This window comes from Oncorhynchus keta, chromosome 20 (assembly GCF_023373465.1).
Source record: "Oncorhynchus keta strain PuntledgeMale-10-30-2019 chromosome 20, Oket_V2, whole genome shotgun sequence".
Taxonomy (NCBI): Eukaryota; Metazoa; Chordata; class Actinopteri; order Salmoniformes; family Salmonidae; genus Oncorhynchus; species Oncorhynchus keta.
In genome coordinates this window covers 47257565-47265064 of record NC_068440.1, presented here as the reverse complement: position 1 = coordinate 47265064, position 7500 = coordinate 47257565, and the positions used below count along the sequence as shown (strand labels likewise).

The window sequence follows — 7500 nt, the reverse complement described above, 5'->3', positions numbered from 1 at the left end:
TCCTCTCCCCAGTAGTCTCTCCTCTCCTCCAGTAGTCTCTCCTCTCCTCTCCCCAGTAGTCTCTCCTCTCCTCCAGTAGTCTCTCCTCTCCCAAGTAGTCTCTCCTCTCCTCTCCCCAGTAGTCTCTCCTCTCCCCAGTAGTCTCTCCTCTCCTCCAGTAGTCTCTCATCTCCTCTCCCCAGTAGTCTCTCCTCTCCTCCAGTAGTCTCTCCTCTCCTCCAGTAGTCTCTCCTCTCCTCTCTCCATTTCATTTGGGGCGGCAGGTAGCCTAGTGGTTAGAGCGTTGGGCCAGTGAGAGAGAGGAAATGAAGCAGGGCAGGTATGAAATATGACTAGCTGTCAGGTGAGTAGGGAATGTAAGTGTTCTGTCTGACTCTCTGAATGCAGTGAAAAGACCACAGAGGAAGTGGGACAGACCAAACAGAAGCATGGAAGGGGAAGAGAAAGAGATATGTGAAAACAAGCAGAGGGAGAGACAGAGGAGGGATGAAGAGAGAGATAGAGGGATGAAGAGAGAGATAGAGGAGGGATGAAGTGAGAGACAGAGGAGGGATGAAGAGAGAGATAGAGGGATGAAGAAAGAGATAGAGGAGGGATGAAGGGAGAGACATAGGAGGGATGAAGGGAGAGACAGAGGAGGTATGAAGGGAGAGACAGAGGAGGTATGAAGGGAGAGACAGAGGAGGGATGAAGGGAGAGACAGAGGAGGGATGAAGAGAGAGGGAGTAGCTAGAGAGATAGAGGAGGTAGATTGAGAGAGGGGGTAGAGAGAGAGGCAGTAGATAGAGAGAGAGAGAGAGGGGAGGTAGATAGAGAGAGGGGGTAGATAGAGAGAGAGAGGAGGTAGATAGAGAGAGGGGAGGTAGATAGAGAGAGATAGAGGAGGTAGATAGAGAGAGAGGAGGTAGATAGAGAGAGAGAGGAGGTAGATAGAGAGAGAGAGGAGGTAGATAGAGAGAGGGGATAGTGTTACAGGCCGGCTCATAACCTGCGACAAAAATGAGGGGACGCGAACAACAGGATAGACCAATTACATTTTTTTGATTTATTGTAAACAAAACTATTAACTTTAATCTGAGAAAAAGGAATGAGGTGTGAAAGTATCATAATGTAGGGTGTATGTCAAGTGCATTGAATCTGTGTGTGTGAATGACTGAGTGAAAACTACGTAAAACTACAAAGGAACAAACAAAACAGGATCACACCTGGAGGAGCGGAGAGAGAGAGAGAGAGGTGGGGTAGAGAGAGAGGTGGGGTAGAGAGAGAGGGGGGGTAGAGAGAGAGAGGGGGGAGAGAGAGAGAGAGGTGGTGAGTGAAGCAGTTTAAATACTCTGAACCCAGGTGACTCCAATCACTAACGACCCTCCTCTGCCTGCAGGGGAGAGGGGGTAGAGAGAGAGGTGGGGTAGAGAGAGAGAGGGTGTAGATAAAGAGAGGGGGTAGAGAGAGAGGTGGGGTAGAGAGAGAGAGGGTGTAGATAAAGAGAGGGGGTAGAGAGAGAGGTGGGGTAGAGAGAGAGGTGGGGATAAAGAGAGAGAGAGGGGGGTAGATAAAGAGAGGTGTAGATAGAGAGAGAGGTGGGTAGATAGAGAGAGAGAGGGTAGATAAAGAGAGGGGGTAGATAAAGAGAGGGGTAGTTAGGTAGAGAGAGAGGTGGGGTAGAGAGAGAGAGGGGGGGTAGAGAGAGAGGGGGTAGATAGAGAGAGAGGGGGGTAGATAAAGAGAGAGATAAATAGGGGGTAGAAAAGAGAGGGGGTAGATAGAGAGAGAGAGGGGTAGATAAAGAGGTGGGGTAGAGAGAGAGAGGGGAGAGAGAGGGGTAGAAAGAGAGATAGGGGTAGAGAGAGAGGGGGGATAGAGAGAGAGGGGGTAGATAGAGGGGGTAGAAAGAGAGAGGGGGTAGAGAGAGAGGGGGGGTAGAGAGAGAGAGGGGGTAGATAAATAGAAGGGGTAGAAAGAGAGAGGGGTAGATAGAGAGAGAGAAGGGGTAGATAAGAGAGAGTAGAGGGGTAGATAGAGAGAGGGGATAGAGAGAGAGGGGGGGTAGAGAGAGAGGGGGATAGAGAGAGAGAGAGGGGTAGAGAGAGAGGGGGATAGAGAGAGAGAGTGGGTAGAGAGAGAGAGGGGTAGAGAGAGAGGGGGGATAAAGAGAAGGGGTAGAAAGAGAGGGGGTAGAGAGAGAGAGAAGGGTAGAGAGAGAGAGGGGGTAGAGAGAGAGGGGATAGAGAGAGAGAGGGGGTAGAGAGAGAGAGGGGATAGAGAGATAGAGGGGTAGAGAGAGAGGGGGATAGAGAGAGGAGAGGGTAGAGAGAGGGGGGTAGAGAGAGAGGGGGGAGAGAGAGGGGGTAGAGAGAGAGAGGGTAGAGAGAGAGGGGGTAGAGAGAGAGAGGGGGGGGGGTAGAGAGAGAGAGTGGGTAGAGAGAGAGAGAGTGGGTAGAGAGAGGGTAGAGGAGAGGGGGATAGAGAGAGAGAGTGGGTAGAGAGAGAGGGGGTAGAGAGAGAGAGTGGGTAGAGACAAGGGTAACGGTGTTTTGCCTTTGTAGTTCAGTATTAATGGAAGAGGAGAGTGACAATGCATTCAGAGCAGAGAATTAAGACAAGTTATCAAAATGTATAAAAGAGCTGTTATATTCTACAATCACCTAAAAGAGAAAACACCTCTCATATCTCCGGATTACATCTTCAAACTAAAGGGCAACCATGGTATCCGTGACAGGAGACACGTCCATCAATGATACATACAGCTAAGAAAGGTATTTAATTTCAAGTTAAAGTGTTAGCTAAAGTTACGTGCATGATCTTATTCTTCGTATCTCAGACACATTTGCTTGACTAGTTATACCCGTTGAACCTGGTTGGTTTGCTACCTGCAGATTCATGCAGGGTAGTAACGTCATGATGTGGGATTATGGTCCATTGTTTAGCTACATGTCTTAAAACTCAACTATGCAAGTATCAATTTTCAAATCAAACGTTAATTAACACTCGTTAAATAAATAAAGGTAAATGGTTAGCAGATGTTAATGTGAGTGAGAAATGCTTGTGTTTCTAGTTCCGACAGGGCAGTAATATCTAACAAGTAAAGTTGCCTGTAAACTTTGCCAAAATATTTCAAACTACTTTTGTAATACAACTTTAGGTATTTAGGTATTTTTAAACGTTAATAATCAATCAAATTGAAGACGGGTCTATCTGTGTTCAATACAGGAAGACAACAAACCAAGCTACTTTTCAAGTCTTGCGCAACTCTCAACAGTGTTATACAGTTCCTAGATGGCCGTACTTCTTCATTGCACAAAGGAATAATTCCAAAGACTGGTGACATCCAGTGGAAGCGGTAAGAACTGAAAACAAGTTCCTAAGAAATATCGTTTCCCACTCACTGAACAGACAGAGACCTAAAAAAAAACCATCTGAATGGTTAATCTTCGGGGTTTTGCCTGCTACATAAGTTCTGTTATACTCACAGACATGATTCAAACAGTTTTTAGAAGCTTCAGAGTGTTTTCTATCCAAATCTGCTAATACTATGCATATATTATATTCTTGGCATGAGTAGCAGGAAGTTGAAATTGGGCACGCTATTTATCCAAAAGTGAAAATGCTGCCCCCTATACCTTAAGAAGTTAACAGTCTGATGGCCTTGAGATAGAAGCTGTGTTTCAATCTCTCGGTCCCAGCTTTGATGCACCTGTACTGACCTCACCTTTTAGATGGTAGCAGGGTGAACAGGCAGTGGATGTTGTCCTTAAAGATCTTTGTTTGGCCTTCCTATGACATCGAGTGCTGTAGGTGTCCTGGAGGGCAGGTAGTTTGCCCCCAGTGATGCGTTGTGCAGACTGCACCATCCTCTGGAGAGCCCAGAGGTTGTGGACGTTGCAGTTGCTGTACCAAGTGGCGATACAGCCTGACAGGATGCTCTCAATTGTGCATCTGTAAAAGTTTGTGAGGGTTTTAGGTGACAAGCCAAATTTCTTCAACCTTCTTCACCACACTGTCTGTGTTGGTGGTCCAGTGTGTCGTGACGCCAAGGAACTTAAAACTTTCTACCTTCTCCACTACTGTTCCATCGATGTGGATAGGGGGGTGTTCCCTCTGCTGTCCTTTCGTTGTGGTTTTTCCTGAGGTCCACGATCATCTCCTTTCTTTTTTTTTTGACGTTGAGTGAGAGGTTGTTTTCCTGACGCCACACTCCGAGGGCCCTCACCTCTCTGTAGGCCGTCTCGTCGTTGTTGGTAATCAAGCCCACTACTGTCGTCTGCAAACTTGATGATTGAGTTGGAGGCGTGCTTGGCATGTGGTAATTTAAGTTTGAAATCCCTGGTGTTGGGATCGACCAGGGCATCAGGATAGGAGAACTAACAGTTCATGTTGAACTGAGTCTTTCGTTTTGTCATCTCACTTCGAGAGAGAAAAGGAAAAGTCCAGAGTGTTGATGGAACTGAGTGAGAATTCTTAGTGTGTTATTCTGTTTGGATGCAAAGACACTTTTTGTGTGTGTGTGTGTGTGTGTGTGTGTGTGTGTGTGTGTGTGTGTGTGTGTGTGTGTGTGTGTGTGTGTGTGTGTGTGTGTGTGTGTGTGTGTGTGTGTGCATCAGTTTGTGTCAGTGTTGATCAGTGGACACGTTTGCTGACCTACATTACTGACATAGCAGATACATATCAGATCTGTGTGTGTGTGTGCATTACTACATTATTACATTACTGACATACTGACATAGCAGATACATATCAGATCTGTGTGTGTGTGTGCATTACTACATTATTACATTACTGACATACTGACATAGCAGATACATATCAGATCTGTGTGTGTGTGTGCGCATTACTACATTATTACATTACTGACATACTGACATAGCAGATACATATCAGATGACATATCGATCTCAGGCCTCGAGACAAAAGTTCAATACTGTTGACCTCAGAGTCATTTAGCAGACACTTCACACAGAGACTGACAGGAAGTAGTACTAATTACTATGAAGTACATCCACACATCACAGCCATAGAAATGATACTTTTCCTACACTAATAAAGTACTTATGAGTCAGAGGTAGAAGAGGGGAGGGGTTGGTTCAGGAAATGTGGTCTCTTTTCTCTCTCTCTCTGTCTGTCTCTCTCTCTCCCTCTCTCTCTCTCTCTCTCTCTCTCTCTCTCTCTCTCTCTCTCTCTCTCCCTCTCTCTCTCTCTCTCTCTCTCTCTCTCTCTGTCTGTCTCTCTCTCTCCCTCTCTCTCTGTCTCTCTCTCTCCCTCTCTCTCTCTCTCTGTCTCTCTCTCTCTCTCTCTCTCTCTCTCTCTCTCTCTCTCTCTCTCTCTCTCTCTCTCTCTCAATTCAATTAAATTTAAGAGGCTTTATTGGCATGGGAAACATATGTTAACATTGCCAAAGCAAGTGAGGTAGATAATATACAAAAGTGAAATAAACAATAAAAATGAACAGTAAACATTACACATACAGAAGTTTCAAAACAATAAAGACATTACAAATGTCATATTATATGATTATTATATATACAGTGTTTTAACAATGTACAAATGGTTAAAGGACACAAGATAAAATAAATAAACATAAATATGGGTTGTATTTACAATGGTGTGTGTTCTTCACTGGTTGCCCTTTTCTTGTGGCAACAGGTCACAAATCTTGCTGCTGTGACGTCACACTGTGGTATTTCACCCAGTAGATATGGGAGTTTATCAAAAATGGATTTGTTTTCTAATTATTTTTGGATCTGTGTAATCTGGGGGAAATATGTGTCTCTAATATGATTATACATTGGGCAGGAGGTTAGGAAGTGCAGCTCAGTTTCCACCTCATTTTGTGGGCAGTGAGCACATAGCCTGTCTTCTCTTGAGAGCCATGTCTGCCTACGGCGGCCTTTCTCAATAGCAAGGCAATGCTCACTGAGTCTGTACATAGTCAAAGCTTTCCTTAATTTTTGGGTCAGTCACAGTGGTCAGGTATTCTGCCGCTGTGTACTCTCTGTTTAGGGCCAAATAGCATTCTAGTTTGCTCTGTTTTTTTGTTAATTCTTTCCAATATGTCAAGTAATTATCTTTTTATTTTCTCATGATTTGGTTGGATCTAATTGTGTTGATGTCCTGGGGCTCTGTGGGGTGTGTTTGTGTTTGTGAACAGAGCCCCAGGACCAGTTTGCTTAGGGGACTCTTCTCCAGGTTCATCTCTCTGTAGGTGATGACTTTGTATTTTCCCCCTCTCTCTCTGTCTCTCTCTCTCTCTCTCTCTCTCTCTCTCTCTCTCTCTCTCTCTCTCTCTCTCTCTCTCTCTCTCTCTCTCTCTCTCTCTCTCTCTGAATTCAGATTCCTGGCAGAGTGTGTGAGCGCTACAGGGGACTAGGGGATCAGTCGGTGTTGTTTGTGAGAAGTCCTTTCCTAACTGCAGACATGGAGACCCATTTCCTGATGAGAGTGTTGTAAGTACAGATAATAGGTACAACACACACAGGTACAACACACACAGGTACAACACACACAGGTACAACACACAGGTACAACACACACAGGTACAACACACACAGGTACAACACACAGGTACAACACACACAGGTACAACACACAGGTACAACACACACAGGTACAACACACAGGTACAACACACACAGGTACAACACACAGGTACAACACACACAGGTACAACACACAGGTACAACACACAGGTACAACACACACAGGTACAACACACTCAGGTACAACACACACAGGTACAACACTCAGGTACAACACACACAGGTACAACACACAGGTACAACACACAGGTACAACACACACAGGTACAACACACTCAGGTACAACACACACAGGTACAACACACAGGTACAACACACACAGGTACAACACACACAGGTACAACACACACAGGTACAACACACACAGGATTGCAACACACACAGGTACAACACACAGGTACAACACACACAGGTACAACACACAGGTACAACACACACAGGTACAACACACAGGTACAACACACACAGGTACAACACTCAGGTACAACACACAGGTACAACACACACAGGTACAACACTCAGGTACAACACACAGGTACAACACACACAGGTACAACACTCAGGTACAACACACAGGTACAACACACACAGGTACAACACACAGGTACAACACACACAGGTACAACACACACAGGTACAACACACAGGTACAACACTCCAGGTACAACACACAGGTACAACACACACAGGTACAACACACAGGTACAACACACACAGGTACAACACTCAGGTACAACACACTCAGGTACAACACACAGGTACAACACACACACAGGTACAACACACAGGTACAACACTCCGGGTACAACACACACAGGTACAACACACAGGTACAACACACACAGGTACAACACACAGGTACAACACACAGGTACAACACACACAGGTACAACACACTCAGGTACAACACACACAGGTACACCACTCAGGTACAACACACACAGGTACAACACACAGGTACAACACACAG

At 45.4% G+C, this 7500-nt stretch overlaps 1 protein-coding gene across 1 annotated transcript in view; it reads left to right on the top strand.

Annotated features, from left to right (window-relative positions):
• LOC118375544 (disks large-associated protein 3-like) overlaps nucleotides 1-7500 on the top strand; it is a 337380-nt gene that overhangs the window by 195034 nt on the left and 134846 nt on the right. Inside the window, exon 2 of the mRNA XM_052473078.1 lies at nucleotides 6325-6437. The gene's annotated coding sequence lies outside the window, so the exon portion shown is untranslated. The remainder of the gene's footprint in view (nucleotides 1-6324; nucleotides 6438-7500) is intronic.